The following is an 18,429-nucleotide window of genomic DNA, read 5'->3' on the forward strand; positions in this document are numbered from 1 at the left end:
CAGAGTTGTAATATGTTTTTAGTGTTGATCACTTCATTCTATGGATTAGATATCATATCAGGAATCAAATTATTCAAATTAGGATCTAAATTAGTTTTGATATGGCAGTTAAGGCCAGTGTGCATCGTGACTACACAATCAACAAGTATGGTACTTCATTAATAATTGAAAATCATTTGATTGATAGACTTTGCATGGAAAATCGAATCCAATTTGACTAATTTCTGAATTTATATATAAGTATGCAGTGGCCTTACATATAATGAAAAGGAACATAGCTTCATAATGTTGACATGATGGCAGAGTATTGGTTGTGATCAAAATCAATAGCAACTGAGTGTATAATGTGTGCCAAGCATGTGTGTGGTTGTGTGTGTGTGTGTGTGTGTGTGTGTGTGTGTGTGTGTGTGTGTGTGTGTGTGTGTGTGTGTGTGTGTGTGTGTGTGTGTGTGTGTGTGTGTGTGTGTGTGTGTGTGTGTGTGTGTCCAGATGGAGGCCCATAGATGATTTCAGAGTATTTTTGAAGTTCTTTTTGTTTTTGTATTTTTGTTCTGATGAAAAAATAATTGATCAGTGATTGGAGTCGGCCCTTCATCATCCATAATCAATTCCACACTTGCCCACCTCGACTTACAACAAATCGGGGTAACATGCTGGGAAACGTGTAGGTTCTTGGCATTTCTACTCAATTAACAAAAACTATAGGATTGAACCCCTTGATTTGAGTAAAAAAATAGGTTTACGTTAGGCTATTTCTGTAAAATCTTTTTTTGTGCCACAATTTTAAATGTTTACGAAAATCACTTACGTTCACATCAAACCCTGCGAAGGTTGTGAAACTGTTCTGTACTGGTTCCGAACTGGTCTTTAACACACGGGACTCAACGGGTCTGTCAAGAGACATGGCAAAACAGGAAGATGCTGTTGGATTATGAAAGCAGCTACAAGTTAACGAACTTTTATTCAACCATTATTTTCATAGTCTTCAGACCCGAGGTAACTATAAACGATGTTTGGGTTATTCTAAATGGCCTGGTTCCCTCTAGTGGTTCATTGCGGAACATCCGCATTACTTGCATCCTGCTACCTATATATCCTTAGCAGATCAATGCCTCCCCCTGCTGGTGCAAAGTGGTTATGCATTATTTTTTTATTAGAAGCCTTTCATGTAATTTGCAGACCCTTATCTTATTATTACTTGTCAGGTCTGCTGAACTCTTTTAATGTGTCCAATGTACAATGTATAATGTTCGGTTATGAGTTTGAGAAAGAGAAAGGGTCTATCACACACATTTAGCGATATTAATACATGCAACACACCCAAAAGGTTATCTGATCCCCTTCCATGATACCGCTCAGTGTGTGTGTGTGTGTGTGTGTGTGTGTGTGTGTGTGTGTGTGTGTGTGTGTGTGTGTGTGTGTGTGTGTGTGTGTGTGTGTTTGTGTTTGTGTTTAGGTGCGTTTGTGCGTTTGTGCATGCTGGGGGTTATAGGTCCCTTGAGGTGAAACGATATACCACCCAGCGTGAAGTTAGTAAAGTACCTCCCCAGCCCCCAAACACGCACCCACCCAGTATAAATGTTTAATGCCATCCAAAAGGCTAAATAGCGGCCCCCTGTGCTCCCCGTCTGTCTCTTAATATCCTCAACATTATCATCACAACCTCTCTACACTGGCCCTGTACCCTCGGGCTCTGACCTCATCACAGAGACCTGCCCTTTACCATTAGAGAAAGCATACCTAAGACTAGCTCCCTCAATACAACATCTCTTCCTCTGAACTCTCTCTCTCTCTCTCTCTCTCTCTCTCTCTCTCTCTCTCTCTCTCTCTCTCTCTCTCTCTCTCTCTCTCTCTCTCTCTCTCTCTCTCTCTCTCTCTCTTGGCCTCTCTCTTGGCCTCTCTCTTTCTCAATCTAATTCCATTTAAATAGGGTCTTCCTGGCATGGGGACATTTGGAGAGAAAACAACACAGTTCTGTAAAATGTCCGTCCATCCCTCCCTCTCTCCCTTTCTCCCTCCCTCCGTCCATCTCATAAAGCACCTTAATTCAATTTCCTTTGTTTCCGACTCATTTCCTTCTACTGATTCCAGGTCTATGCAGGCCTATAAAGAGATACGCACGCACACACACTTATGAAGCAACCACACCTGAATACACACACCATGCCACACATACATACATGGAATACACACTCATACTATATATATATATATGTGGGTACTTGGTTGACTCTGACAACTGTTGATACGGATGAAAAATAAATAATTTCAATCAGTAAAACGTATTGTTTTAACATGGATTTTCTATAGCTAATTCAAAGATTGAGATTTAGGTGAATGAAACAATGTCAATACTTTGATTATTCAAATATTTAATGTGCACAGTACCACATCCATGATATGCTACATCATGCACTATATAGCCAGTATTTATTCAGAGTATCTGTGTTTTTCTACCATGGCGGTCTCCATTCTGCATTTAGCGTTGCTTGTGTGGCAATTTTATCACAGTAGTCAGCCTGAATGTACTCGGCTTACAGATAGGAAGCATGAAAAATGAATCAGACTAAAACTATTTATATTGTGGGTATTAATAATAAATCACAGGCTTCCTAAAGTGTCTCTTCAGCCGAGTTCCAAGAAGGGGTGTGAGGTTGGAGGCGGTGTGGGGGGGAGGGGAGGGGGGGGGGTCTCTCCCCTCTCTCACCAGGACATGAGATACTGTTACATACTACAATCGCACCTTCTGCTGATACGTCTAATTCATGTATCCATCACTGTCCGGATTAATTATGATAATACATGCCATGATATACTAAGATTTTCGTTAGTTTATATAAATATTAGATGAGATGATGAAATAAGATTGTTATTACTAGATCCATTGCCTGTGGGGGTGAACTAAGGCAAAGCAGCAAGACGTTGCAGTAGAAAAGTGAATAATTATACAACTAGGAATTTACAGTACATAATAAAATAAACATCTGTATCAACACCGTTTACATCTACATAATACTACTGTGATTTTATATTTAAATAATAAAGTACATTTTACATTTTCTTTACGTTTATAATATACAACTGTATCAACCTTATTAGCAAAATTCTAAAGTATGATATTAATGACATCTGATGATATGATATCTAACAATTATCATTATTATTATTTTTATTATTATTATTATTATTATTATCATTATCATCCTTATACTAAGTAGCATTGTGATGAAATAACTTCTGAATCTAAGTGGCTTTGTTAGACCTGACATAGTCTCTCACTCGATAAAGTGATTATGAGCTCTAAAGGCAGATATGAGTGAGGACTCCTTGACAAGCAGTCCTTAAGGGTCAAGGCTTCATCAATCAGCTGAGACGCCCATTTTATCCTATGAGCTGAGCAGGATGACAGCATTTTAACACCAATCCCTGGTCAAAGAGAGAGACTTATCATCTGACCAAGAGTAAAACATATAATGCTTTCAAACAATGAAATCTTTATTGTTTCATCGTCATCATACCATAGTCCTGCAAAAAACTGAATAAAATATATTCAGGCCTATACATTAATACACAAATTACACAAATTGAAACTTGACTAAGAAAGTGCTAACTATTTTAAGAAGGCGGTTTTATAGTGTGCTTTGGTTGCATTACATCACATGAGTCTTCATGCACCCGATCAATCAATCACAATAAATATGAAGGTTGAATAAAGAAATACAGAAAAACAAATGAACCAAAAATGTAAATATACACATAAATGAATAAACCAATTTAATAAAAAATGTAACACAGTTTCTCTGTTCTCTTTGACTGATCAAGCTAACAGTGTGACTGAAGGTTGGCCACACCTAGGGACATTTTTTTAATTAGATTTACATTTCAATGGCCTTTAATAATCCTGAGTTGCCCAGCCACTGTGGTGCGTATCAGCGCTACCACCATTAAATCCTTAAGGTCTACAGCAAGATGCACTGTGTGAGGTGAAGACTCAATGCTGTGTTGGACACTGCGGTTGTTTTATCTTGCAAGGGATACCTGTAGCCTATATCATCATATTTTTTACAAAATTAACTAAAAGGCTGTCATATGGGATCATTTACTTTCTAGCAGCGTGTCAGTGGCTGTCTGATCATGATAATGTTTCTGTAGCTTATTGTATTGATATGTGGTTGTTTGTGCATGATGTGTTGTTGCTAAATTAGCAGCAGTCTATATTTCAAGTTTGCACTTTTCCCTTCAAATTCGTTATTCTGTTCTAGCGGTGTTGGGGAGACTGCGACTGGATGCCTAGACTCTCCTTATGTTTAACCAGTCAGTGTAGCGGGGTTGGTGCTTACCACTTGCCATTGCCAGCGAGACCCTTGCGCTGGCTGTGGTCGTGGGAGTGCTAGAGGGAGCTCTAGTGGAATGCGGGGGTGGTATTTTGACTTTAACTGGGAACACGTGACTCTCCTCAGTCAACTTGTGTACCCCGGCTGGGAGAGGCTGCCATTTTAAGGGTTCTCATCCGTGTTTTTCCCCTGTTTAAAATATTACCAGGTATGCCACCATGCTCATTCAGATATATATTTAGTAGGTCGTTATGTTAGTGTAATGTTTAGTGTTTTGTGTGACGCATTTATTTTCATGCAAATGGTCAGTCAACGTGTATCCCAGCTGGGAGAGGCTGCCATTTTAAGGGTTCCCATCCGTGATTTTCCCCTATTTAAAATATAACCAGGACCAGAATAAACGGTCTGGCTGCCAAAGGTTTCATCGTGTCATTCACACAACGCAACGAGGGAGAGAGTACCGAGAGCCGTGACCCGTTCTTCTCTGCCTGTCTGCTGCGTCGTGGAGGATCGCCATTCGGCGTCGTGGACTGCATGGCTGTGCAGTGAGTCGCCCGTAGGCCTACTGTTTGGGGTGGACAGGTTCAGTAATAAGAAGAAACAAAGGGAAACTTCGAACCAAGTGATATTCTAGCAGCCGGTCATCTTGTGAAGATATAGGTGTTTTTGTGTTATTCTCGTGCAAGTGTTGCACTAAATGCGAATTGATATATATGTATGTATTTTTTTTTGTTTTGGAGTTGCACAAGGCATTTGAGCAGTGACGTGTCATTATTTGCGTTTATGTGTTTTTTATTTCTTTACTATTGTCATTGCTTAATCATACATTTTGGGTTTGGAGAAATTGTGACGCATTGAAAATGGATGAGCTGAATTTATCTGCTTTGGGCAGGGGTCAGACCTTTATGTCTAGTCCATCATTGCAGAGATTAAGAATTCGGGAGAGGCCCCTGACTTCCATTCTCAGGGGGTAGGGATGTAGACCATGTCCCCGTGCATGTACTGACTGAATTAATTAAACAGATAGGGGGCCCTATTTTAACGGTCTGAAACGCAAGTGGGAAGCGCAAAGCGCAAGTAGCTTTGTGGGCGGTTCTACGGCGCTATCGCTATTTTACAGGCGGATAAATTACACTTGCGTCGCGGCGCAAGTGTCAAAAGGGTTGGTCTGAAGCAGCCTAGTTACCCGTAGGTGTGGTTTGGGCGTAACGTCCAACAAACCAATGAGAGTGCAAGCTCCCATCCCCTTTAAGAGCCATGAGCGCATTTGAATCGGACAAGTTGATATTTTGACAGCCCGTCTGCAGTCTCCGATGAGACAGATGCACATGAATTTCAAACTGCAAATGGCTCAGTTTATTGCCAAATAATATGGCCTGATTCACACATGGAATAAGGGGTTTTCTTCCACAACTTCAGAAATACTGAGTCCTCAAATAAATTTCGGCAAAGAAAACGTATATTATATAACATATGATATGCGGCAACTGTGGTTCTATTTAATGATATACGCAATACATTATAAACATTGTTTCTTATCAGTATTGTATGCTATCCTAATATGCATGTGTCCCCGCGGTAATAGACATTGCCATTGATTATATTATGCGTTACGTGTTTAGTTTGCGTGTGTTTAAACAGAGCACACACGCGCGCCCGCAATCATTCATTCTTTTTAACACTCACTCGCGGTAAAACAATGTTTTTCACGATCAAATACTCATCAATCCTAAAAGTTATGGGCATGTAGGCCTACACGATGTCTCTGTCAAGAAAATATGTGTTTGCTGTACGGTGTTTGCAGATGCATTGATTTAAAAGTACGACTTATTACCGCTGCATCAGCTGTTCTTTACCAAATAATTTATCAAGAATGTGCAGCTAGGTAGATGGGAGAAGCAAAGTGTATGCGCGAGGTGCACAAGCAATCCGTATGCATCGCATGCGCATGTATGCATGCGCCCTTAAAATAGCATCTGAACAACGCGCCACTGACTTTAAACCAGGTATTTCCTGGTCAGTAGCGCAATGGTATTCAGAAACGGCAAAATACCGTTTGCGCCAGAACACGCCTCCTCCTTCCGCCGAACCGCCCCTTGGGGCGCATGATCAATCCCTAATTTACCGGCGAGTGGCGGTGGTGGGAAAAGAACCACCTGCGCCAGTTGTAAACTAGCAACGACACATGCGCCAGTGACTAAGTCACTTGCGCCGGATGCAAGATAGGGCACAGGGACTGGTATTGGGGAGAATATTGCCTCTTGTCTTAGGTCCGCTCCAGCTGGTGATGTGACTCTGGCCCCTTCAACCATTGCTTATCTCTCTAAGGGGAGCCTGACTGTTAGCCAGCATAGTTATGAGCCACATCCCTACAGGGGGGACAAGACTGACAAACCTTCGGTTTCTGAGTGGGAAGACTGTGTTAAAGTTTATTTGACTAAGAGAGATGTTCAGTTATGTGATCAGGCAGAGGAAGTAATGAGCAAGCTACAAGGTAGGGCACGTGATGTTGTGAGAGGGAGGCTGCGTAGCAAGCCTAGTTTGGTCTTACGGTTAGGTCCTCAGCCAATTTTCGACATACTCAAGCAACACTTCAGTGAGTCTGTGACTTCTTTTATGCCACTTGCTGACTTTTATGACACAAAGCCCTTACCGACTGAAAATGCTGTTGATTATTGGATCCGGCTTAACAAAGCACTCGACACAGCTACGGATGGGCTGAAAAGGTAAGGCAAAACTCTTGATAACTCCTCTAGGGAAGTGACCGTCATGTTCATCACTCACTGTCCCGATCGAGAACTGTCTCTGGTCTTCAGCTGTAGGCCACTGGAGGAGTGGACTGCCATGGATGTGCAGGTACGGCTTGATGAGCACCATCACAAAAAACGTCTTCGGGAGCGCCATTCAGCTGCACGTCCAACAGACCACCTGCAATATTCTCAGGCTGTTGATGCTGTGCATAGATTGCAGTGACTCCTTCCGCTCCTACTGCCCAACCTGCCATGACCGGCGGACCGGCGTCAGGTGAGAGTCACACTCTCGAGCATGTTGCCACTCTGCTGGAGCATTTGTTGCAATGGGAGTCTCCTCAACGTTACAGGCAGGCTAGACAGAGACATGTCGGTCGCACCCGGCTCAAAAAAATTGTCATGTAGTTAAGAGCTTTTTGTACACGTTTCTTCGTCTCAAGGCCAAACACTTCCCACCGCTTCCCGGGGCCACTGCTTCCCACTGTCGGAGCGAGTTCTATGTTTCCGCTGCCATGCTGCTGGGCATCAAGCTGCCACTTGCTCAGCCCCACCGGCTTCCGGTTCCCCCACTGCCCTGGCCGGCCCGCCCACACAGCAGGGAAAATAGCTGGCCCACGCGAGGAGGGGTCTGGTGGAGGGTCAGCTAGCATATCCCCATATGATGATGAGGAGGATATTCAGTCTGTTTTTCCCATGCTTGTGAAACAACGGACAGTGATTCGACTCCATTCTGGAAAGCAAAGCTAGTTGAACTACTGAATAGGTATGAGTCCATCTTCTCTCGCCACAGCATGGACTGCGGTACAGCAAAAGGGTTTGTCCACCGCATCCGCCTGAGTGACAGCAAACCCTTCAGGCTGCTGTATCGTCGGCTGTCTCCATCTCACTATGACAAGCTCCGGATGGCTTTGAATGAAATGGAGGAGCAAGAGATCAAAAGAAAATCTGCGAGTGAGTATGCATCGCCGCTTGTCCTAGTTTGGAAAAAGAATGGCGATTTGCGTCTCTGCACGGATTCCGCCGGCTGAATGCGCGTAAGATCAGCAAGCCCCTCTTTGCTCTTACCTCCGGAGTTAAGAAACCACGTTACAGTAAGGGGAAAAGGAAACTTACCTCTGCTGACTAGACAGCGGAATGTGGAGAGGCTTTCAAGAGGCTGAAACTAGCTTTGCTATATAATGCTGCTCTGGCTCATCCAGACTTCAGTAGGCCCTTTCTGCTCTCTGTCGACGCCTCCTCCAATGGTCTTGGTGCTGTGTTATCTCAACTGGCTGAGGGTGATGGTGTAGCGCGTCCGATTGCTTTTGCCAGCAAATCTCTCAGTTATGCCCAGTCTCGCTACTGTCACAAGCCGATCATGGCGGTTGTGGCAAAGAGGGGAGACGCACACAATTGACTGAGTTTAACAAAGAGATTTATTATAAGCAAGTGAATATAACATAACATAACATATGGCGTGTGTATTCAATCTAGTCAGTGATGTAAGTGTGTGTGTACGTAAAAGTGTATGGGTGTAGTGTTGTCAGGTGTAAACATACCTAGGATACAACTAAACCAAAAGACCAAAGGAACAAACATTAATGGGTGTCTCCCAAACGAGAACCACCCTGACACTGGGCTCACAGGTCTACTTAAATAAGCCCAGCTCAGGTGTTGTCAATGAGCTCATTAAGCTCCCTTCGTTAGGGTCGTGACACCTCCCCCCATAAGATGGAGGTCCCCCGAGAACTCCGTTCCCACAACAAAAAATAAAGAATCAATCAGATCATACACCTGAAGGAACAGTGACCACCTAATCAGCCTCTGATTAGGGCACCGCAGAGTATGCCAAAAAAGTTAGTGGGTTGTGGTCCGTATAGACCACCACTGGTGCCACCCCAGACCCCACATAAACTGCAAATTGTCATCCCCATACCAACCAACTCTTTAACATACGGACCAACTCTTTACCATACCGACCAACTCATCTCCATACCGACCAACTCATCTCCATACCGACCAACTCATCTCCATACCGACCAACTCATCCCCATACCGACCAACTCATCCCCATACCGACCAACTTGTCGGAAAAATTGGATCCCTGATCACTCTGAATGACTCAGGGAATGCCAAAAACGGATATAAACTGTGTCAGGGCCTTGACCACAGACCTCGCAGTTATTGTGCGCAACGGATAAACAGCCTGGTGCCTGGTGCTTTGACACATGACATTCAGTAACTACTGACTACCAGACTTCGCAGGGGCAGTGGTCCCACACCATCAATAATTAGGTATTCAAACGGCTGACTAATAGCCGGAATCGGGAGCAATGAAGCTGGTTTAATAACCTGATTAGGCATTCGAGTTAACTGACAAGTGCTACAGGTCCGGAGATGCATACAGATATCCTTCTTCATACGTGGCCAGAAGAAATGCCGTAAAATCCTGTCTCTCTTCCGAACACCCAAGTGCCCGGAACCATCATGAGCAAGTGTTAACACCTGACCCCGCAACTTAGACGGAACTACCACCTGAAAAATGGGCTCCCCCAAAAAATCTTCCCCATGGGGCGCCCATTTCCGTGTCGAGATACCCTCTTGAAGGCAGTAGCAACTGGCAACGTTTCCCACCTTACTGTCCGACCGCACCGACCCAAATAGCCCCTCCAAGCCTGGGTCTGCTCCCTGTTCCCGTCGCAGCTCACTGTGCGACACAGACAAAGGAAAAACGGGTAAACATGGTAACGTGATGTCAACCTCTCCATCTCCCTTCACCCTTACCCGACTCATCGCCCTTGTGACTGCACATGCTGGAAAAACTTCGGGAAAACGCACAGCACTTTCATCAGACTGACTCCAGCCTGCAGGTGAGAGTGTAACTAGGGGACGTGGTACCACACTCGCCCAGACGCGACTGCCCGCCAAGTCGTTGCCCAAAATGATATCCACGCCGTGCACTGGCAACGCCGGCCGCACCCCAATAGCCACATCCCCCTGCACCAAGCCACACATGAGGAACATCCTATGCACTGGGACAGGCAATACCCTCATTCCCATCCCCCGCATGAGAAGTCTATCCCCAGTATCAGTGACCTCCGAAAATGGCAAAATGGACACCCGAATGTACGAGTTAGAAGCACCCGTATCCCTCAGGATTCTAACGGGCACTCTAGTGTCCCCACCCACCAGTGACACAAACCCCTTTGTGACAAACGGCAGGTAGGTGTCACCAGGATCGCCAACACACGCAGCGAGGGCAGCAGGCTTTACCCCGCATGCTCCATTGGCCGGTCTTCTAGCCCCCAGTGCCGGACATTCCGCCTTCCAATGGCCTGACTCACGGCAGTAGTGGCACACATCAACCCCACTATCAGGCCCCCTCCGGGAACTCGCAGAGGAGAATCCCCCAACACGAAGTGGCGAACTACCCCCACCGTCCTTGCGCACCACAGGCTCCCGCATGCCATCACCTGGCCGGATTGTATGAATGAGCACATACTCATCTGCAAACCCCGCGGCCTCCGCAGCAGTTGCAACCCTCCGCTCGTTGATATACGCAGCAACCCGACTGGGTAGAGATATCGTAAACTGCTCCAGCACAACCAAATTGGACAAACTTTCAAAGTCCTTCACCTCCGAAGCCAAACACCAACGGGTGAAATGACTAGTGTCACAAATGCCACTCGCCCCCCAATCACGCAACCACCGCTGATCAGTTCCACCTGTGTCAATACGCAGTGCACAGGACAAAATCTCTCCACATCGACCACATGCACCAAACAACCAAAACAGATCTACCAATTAAAATGCATTTCCCCAACACAGGGTGCGCCGAACACAGTCACTCACCTGACATGCCCCAGCCAACCCCATCCACCGAGCACCAAACACGGCCTCAAACCAACTACAATAAAACCATTGGACGAGCCCCCACTTGTCACAAGCCTTCCGTGGCGGTTGTGGCAAAGAGGGGAGACGCACACAATTGAATGAGTTTAACAAAGAGATTTATTATAATCAAGTGAATATAACATAAGGTATGGTGTGTGTATTCAATCTAGTCAGTGATGTAAGTGTGTGTGTACGTAAAAGTGTATGGGTGTAGTGTTGTCAGGTGTAAGCATACCTAGGATACAACAAAACAAAAAGACCAAAGGAACAAACAATAAGGGGTGTCTCCCAAACGAGAACCACCCTGACACTGGGCTCACAGGTCTAGTTAAATAAGCCCAGCTCAGGTGTTGTACTGAGCTCGTTAAGCTCCCCTCGTTAGGGTCGTGACACTACCCAGCACACAGGTTGGAGTTCCTGGTGCTCAAATGGACTGTCTGTGACAAGTTCAGCCACTGGCTGCGACAAGTTCAGCCATTGTCAGTCCATGTGTCCACATGGACTGACAAAAATCCATTGACCTACATTCTGAGTAAACCTAAACTCGATGCCTGCGAACAGAGATGGGTGGCTAAGCTCGGTCCATCAAGGCAGAGAAGTCCATCAAGGCGTGAGCGTGGGCATGAGCCAGCTGACGCTTTGAGGCTCCTAAGGCATTGGGGGAAACGTTGTCGCAAAGCGGAAGACGTACCAGTATGTTGTGCCGGCGGTACTGAGGGAAGAGGTCCTCAGAGGTGTGCATGATGAAGCTGGTCACCAAGGCCAGAGACGGACCCTTTACCTCTCTAGACAGAGATTCTACTGGCACGGCATGGAGGGAGATGTGAAGGAATATGTACGGTGCTGTCTCCGCTGTGTATTTAGCAGGTCTCCTGAGCCGGAGGGCAGGGCACCACTCGAGAGCATAATGACATCTAGGCCTCTCGAGTTGGTTTGTATTCAATCGCACCCGTGGCGGTATGATAAGAGCCCTGCCGCCCAAGGCCAAGAACAGGTGGCCGCAGCATCTGAAATCTTTCACCTTTGCCTATAATGCCACAGTTCACGAAACCACAGGGTTTGCTCCGTTTCAGCTGATGTTTGGGCGGACGCCCAGGCTCCCAGTCGACCTGTTGTTTGGGTCTGTCCTTCAGGATGATCAGCTGGTAGATTATGATGACTATGTGCAGCGACTCAGGCATGACCTGGCAGAGGCCATAAAAATCGCTCAGACCTCCTCCACTAAACAGCAGCAGAGACAAGCTGCCTTACACAACAGGACGTTTAAGGGCGCCGTTGTGGAAGTTGGAGACAGGGTTCTTTTAGCCAACAAAGGAGAGCGTGGAAAGAGGAATTTGGCTGATCGCTGGGAGAATAACTTGTACACTGTTGTGGAGAAACACAAAATCACATACACCTTCAGGATCAAGAACAGTACAACGGATCGGGAGAAGGTGGTCCATAGAAATATGTTAATGCCTGTCAACTTCTTGCCCATACCACCTGGGTATGAGGGTGACGGCTCCTCTGTGAGTGGCCTTGCTACTGGTGCTACAGATGATTCCTTGCTGGATGGCGATGTGGGCTCTGCCATCCTGCTTGATTGTACACCAGAGCACAGGACTGTTTCTTGGATCTCACATCTCCCAGACTCAAATGGAGATCCGCTGGATTCTTTTTTCGGCTGACAGACCTGTCCAGACTGTCTCTTGTGGCGCACCTCTTGATCTGGAGGAGACTGTTGACCCTCTGGCCCAGACTATCTCCTGTGACTTGCCTGTGGATACAGATGATTGGACAATTCCGCCTGACTTGACAGATGAACTTGACAGATGAACTTGACTGTCCTTCGGTCCAGACTGACTTGCGACGTAACCCTGTGTCAGCACCTGATTTGCGGTCTTCTGTTGAGGTTGACCTGGCTGTAGTAGGGTACAGCATCCTCAGCCCTCTACTGCTGGCAGTGGTATAATGCTAGGTGTGAGATCTAGATATGGGAGGGTTATTAGACCTGTAGTCAGGCTCGTCCAAAATATGCACCAGAAAGTTCCTGCTGGGTTCTAATGTTTGTGGATCTTTTTTTTTTTGTATATATTAAAATGGTGTTTTAATTTTATTTTAATTTTAGTTTATTTTTTTCTCCTCACAAGAGGTAAAGCTTTGTATGGTTACGGGAACCTGTGTGACCTAAGGTATTGTGGGTCCAGGTGGTTGTCGATTTTACTGTGTAAATTATGTGGTATCAGGTAGCCTAACGTGTAAACGGGCATGTTTTTTTCCCATGGGTGTTGGAAGGTTTTGCAGCCCTTCCTCATTCTAATTCTTCAGGGATGGTCACTGAATGGAATGCTTGATACCTGTGGTATGAACAGTACTGAATTTTTCATTTGTTTTGTTTTGTTATTCACTTTGTATTTGTTTGTTGTTTTATGTGCCTGATATGGTTTGTTTCAGGGTTTCTCACAGCACTTGTATGTTTGTTCTTTGAAAGGGCAAATGGAAATCAGTGGAGGAAAAAGTAGCGGGGTTGGTGCTTCCCACTTGCCATTGCCAGCGAGACCCTTGCGCTGGCTGTGGTCGTGAGAGTGCTAGAGCTCCCCCTAGTGGAATGCGGGGGTGGTATTTTGACGTTAACTGGGCACACGTGACTTTCCTCAGTCAACGTGTACCCCGGCTGGGAGAGGCTGCCATTTTAAGGGTTCTCATCCGTGATTTTCCCCTCTTTAAAATATAACCAGGACTTGAATAAACGGCTGGTTGCCAAAGGTTTCATCGTGTCATTCACACAACGCAACGAGAGAGAGAGTACCCAACCGCTACACCAGCACCCCATCACCAATTTAAAATGTTTTGCCTGTATATATGTATGTATGTATGCATGTCCGTTTTGGCACCCATTGCACTCCGGACCATCCCTGGAAGGATGGATCCCCCACTCTGTGTTCCTCCTCAAGATTTCTTCCTTTCTTATTAAGGGAGTTTTTTCTTGCCCTTTTGGGGACTTGGGTCGGGATGGTGTCATTAATATATGGCCTGTTAAGCCCTTTGAGACTGTACCGGTGATTTAGGGCTATATAAATAAAAATGAATTGAATTGAAGCAGCATTTTCTTTTAATATAATTTGTTATACAGACTGACACACAGAATGTTCTCCTCTGGTTTTCATTCTCTTGTTCGCTTGCATATGCTTGCTCACTTTTGCTCAAACATCAAATCTGCTTGAGAAACTGTGAGGTAACCTTTTAAAAAACCAAACACTGCAGTATGTCTCAAACATCCCTTGTGCATATATTTTGTTAGCCTGGTACTTATTTGGGTCATTGTTATTTGTATTTATTTTACATTTAACCTAAACTAAATATAAATCAAACCAAGCCCCTGCAGTACATTCACATTGCAACCATCAGCTCCTCAGTCAGGTTGTCTAGTCTAGAAACATATAGAACTGCCCAAATACTTAAAGCAACCAAAAACTTTATTTAGTAATTATCAATGTAATAATGTTTTATTAACCTAATCTATTAACCTACCTAAATGTATTTCACACGCTGGAGCAGCTCCAAGGCCGCAAGGTGGAACATTTTGAATGTCAAGATATTCAAAATGTATGCATGCATGCATACACAAACAAAAACACACGCGCACGCACGCACAAACACACACACACACACACACACACACACACACACACACACACACACACACACTCTCATACACAAATATGCATGCATGCAAAACACACAGACACACACACACAAAAATATGCTTGCATTGACAAACACAGGAATATTTTCATTAAGACCTGCATAACCATACATGTATATACATCAGACATACAGCCTCGTCGCTGCACAATTACACACCCCACTATAAAATTACCCACATAAACACACACACTCACACACAAACTTGCCTCGTTGCAAAGACGAGGACTCATACGCACAATTGAACACTGCTATGCATGTGCGCCCGCGCACACACACACACACACACACACACTGACACCCACACATCCACACAAACACACACACGCACACACACACGCACACATATACAGACACACACACACACACACACACACACAAACCCCAGTCTTTCCCTTTCACACACGAGTGATAAGTAAGCAGAAAGTCAGGGGAAGTGCCTATGTTCCCAAACCTGAGTGGAAAGGGCAACGCTTTGCTCGTCACTTTCCCTTACAAGACCCCCCCCCCCCCCCCCTCCCCCTCCCCCTCCCCACCGCCTAATCACAACAGCTTAGCCGGCTGCCTGGAGCCCCCCAACTCCTCCCACGAGCTGCTCGTTAAGTTCACCCTCATGAAACCGTGCAGGAAATAATGAAATAAATATCAGACCAAGAGGAAACTGAACAACCACCAAACGCCTAACGTTTTGCTTTGAAGTCATTCAGCAAGAGTGGATAGCGTTCGTAAGGTGTGATGACTATACGCCTTGTCATTCATACGGCAGGGATTAGCAACGTGCTACGCTCACAAGAGACAGAGTGTGTGTGTGTGTGGGTGTGTGTGTGGATGTGTGTGTGTGTGCTTCCAAGACAGCTCAGGTTAGGTATGAGGGTATTTTTGTTCCAGATGTGTTTTTTTTTTTCATGCACTGAAATCCCAGTGCTCACACACACTGTCAAATTCACTGTGAAACATTCAAACACAGAAACACATTATGATGAAGGCGCTCACACACATGAGGAGACAGACAGAGAGACAGACAGAGAAAGCGAGACAGAGAGAGAGCGAGACAGAGAGAGAGAGAGAGAGAGAGAGAGAGAGAGAGAGAGAGAGAGAGAGAGAGAGAGAGAGACAGAGAGAGAGAGGAAGAGGAAGAGTGCTTTACTGCTGAACTTTAACATCTTAAATGAAAGAATGAGAATTAATTTTGTTTTCCATGTGCTCCTGGACATGGTCCACCTGAATTGTTATTCATATTTGATTAATGTGCATTTATTTTACTCTGGCTTTGTAAACCACTTTTGCAATATTTATGTGTAAAGCACTTGAAAATTGCCACATAAATAAAGTATTACGATTAGCATTATACAATTATGTCCCTTTTCAAAACGTGTTTCACTCCACCAGTATGAATCACTTTTAGCCATAAGATGGTTCTACAATCGTGAGAGTTATGATGGTTGTTATGGTAACACCTTTTACTGATTAATTACATTATTTTAAGTGCCATTGAGAAGAATTTACCAACTGAGTTGAAAGCAGACTGGTGCCTGGCTCTAAGGTGTACGGTAATTAACCACATTTCCAAGTATTGATGCTTTCTTGCTTTTTTCTTTCCAAATGATTGGTTTTACTGAAACCCAGTTGGGAATACATTTAGACCCAGTTTGTCTCCAAATGTCAGCCCATTCAAAAACGTTATTAATAATCAATACTAAATAGTTGACGCATACTACAAATGAGATTTTCAATAGTCACAGAGTCCAGTACCCAGTTGATTACATTGAGCTTAATATATACAGTGCAAATAACTTTTGCAGCGAATAAACAAGGAAGGCCAGTCAATCCAGGAAATCTCATCACATCCTCAGCTCAGTGTTATCCCTATGGCCAAATAATACAATAAAAACCATCATCAAAGGAGCAGTGATGGATGACTTCTGCATACTCCGAGCGGAGAGGAGGTCATTTTGAGCAGTTTAATAGATATCCTTTATGTGACCCAACCCGAGCCCTCTCAGTGGGTTTGTGATAACTGGTTCCATGCATAACGCGTGACAGGGCAGTGTTTGTTGTATGTCGATATGTGTATGCATAATATGCGTACGCATATAGACAGGGCCGTCGGACTGCGGGGACAAAGGGGACAGTTGTGGGGGGGCCCAAGGCAGAGGGGGGGCCCATGACCCAAAAAAACAACAACAAAAAAAAAAATATTTTACCTTTTTTGTTTTTAACCCCCCCCCCCCCCCCCCCCGTCAACAATCGCTTCCCCCCCACCCCCTCCCCATCAACAATCACTCCGGACCCCCCCCCCCCCCCCCCCGTCAACAACCTGGCGCAGGGGGGCCCATCAGTACCTATAGTATAGGGGCCCAGGATTTGGTGCTACGGCCCTGCATATAGATATATACACATACGCATATAGATATATACACGCATACATATTATGCATGTGTGTGTGTGTGTGTGTTTGTGTTTGTGTGTATGGCTGTATGTGTGTCTGTGTGCATTAAGGACTGTTTGTGTGTGTGTGAGTGTGTGTAAGTCTCTATTGGGATGTACAACGGTACCAGGAAATGCGTATCTGTGTGTGTTGGGATGCACAAGATAATTTGAAGGTGTGTTTGTGTGTGTGCTTGTGTGCGTGTGTGTGCTCATGTGCGCGTGCATTTGTGTGTGTATCTGTGTGTGTGTGTGTGTGTGCATGTGTGTGTGTGTGTGTGTGTGTGTGTGTGTGTGTGTGTGTGTGTGTGTGTGTGTGTGTGTGTGTGTTATGTGTTTGTGTGTGTGTGTGTGTGTGTGTGTGTGTGTGTGTGTGTGTGTGTGTGTGTGTGTGTGTGTGAGTGCAGGAGAAAAGCAATCGGCGTGGTGTTGGCTAGCTTTGAGCGGCTGGCTGTAGATCTCAGAGCGGACATATTTATGTCTGAGGACCCGGCCTTTCTGTCGGCTCATCACCACAACTGCACCAAGGCATCGCTTGCCCCAGTGCGTGTGTGTAAGAGAGGAAGAGAGAGGGGAAGAGAGGGAGTTTGTGAGAAAGAGAGAGAGAGAGAGAGAGGGAGAGAGAGAGAGAGAGAGAGAGCGAGAGAGAGAGAGAGAGAGAGAGAGAGAGAGAGAGAGAGAGAGAGAGAGAGAGAGAGAGAGAGAAATGTCCTGGCCATGCATTGAGTGGGAACTCACTGAGCCGTAGACGGAGCCAGGATCATCAATATCCAATATCGGTATGAATGATAAAATGAGCCGATGCCGATTTTTCTCTCCTAACCTCACCTTTCACCCTTTCTGGAAGAGGCGAAAGTTCTTTCAGAACTCTTTTATGTTCTGAAATCTAATGTCTATAAAAGCTGGAAATCTTCTATAACGATCATCTTGAAAGCAAGTGACTAATGTCAAGCGGCTCTCCTGCAGTCTCAATCAATTTAAAAGGAAAATAAGGCAAATATTCATATATATTAGGAGTATTCACTATCCAACATTCCAGCCTAGCTTTTTCTGCGTGTTTTAAATCACTGTATTTTCCCTTTTCAGCAGTTACAGTTCTGCCATAACTCATTGCATTGTTTCGCTCCATAGAACGCAGTCACTCATGAAGAACTAAACAAAGAGTGTTAATAGTACCAGCAATATAGAGGGTCATAGCACCTGTACTCGTAGAACAATAATTATAGTGCTTAGTACTAGCCTGGCTCCGCCCGCCTAAGTACTTCCGCTCAATTTTATTTTCCCTTCAGTACTACGTCTGGGTCTGCGGTATGTTTTAGTGAGTTTTCTCCGTCCAAATTTTGGGCGTCCAATCAGCGAAC

General features: G+C 45.0%; 1 long non-coding RNA gene across 1 annotated transcript in view; it reads right to left on the reverse strand.

The window, feature by feature from the left end:
* LOC115533420 (uncharacterized) overlaps window positions 1-18,429 on the reverse strand; it is a 46,851-nt gene that overhangs the window by 12,531 nt on the left and 15,891 nt on the right. Inside the window, exon 2 of the long non-coding RNA XR_003974192.1 lies at window positions 809-890. This is a non-coding gene — a long non-coding RNA (uncharacterized LOC115533420). The remainder of the gene's footprint in view (window positions 1-808; window positions 891-18,429) is intronic.

This window comes from Gadus morhua, chromosome 20, assembly GCF_902167405.1.
Source record: "Gadus morhua chromosome 20, gadMor3.0, whole genome shotgun sequence".
NCBI classification, from domain to species: Eukaryota; Metazoa; Chordata; class Actinopteri; order Gadiformes; family Gadidae; genus Gadus; species Gadus morhua.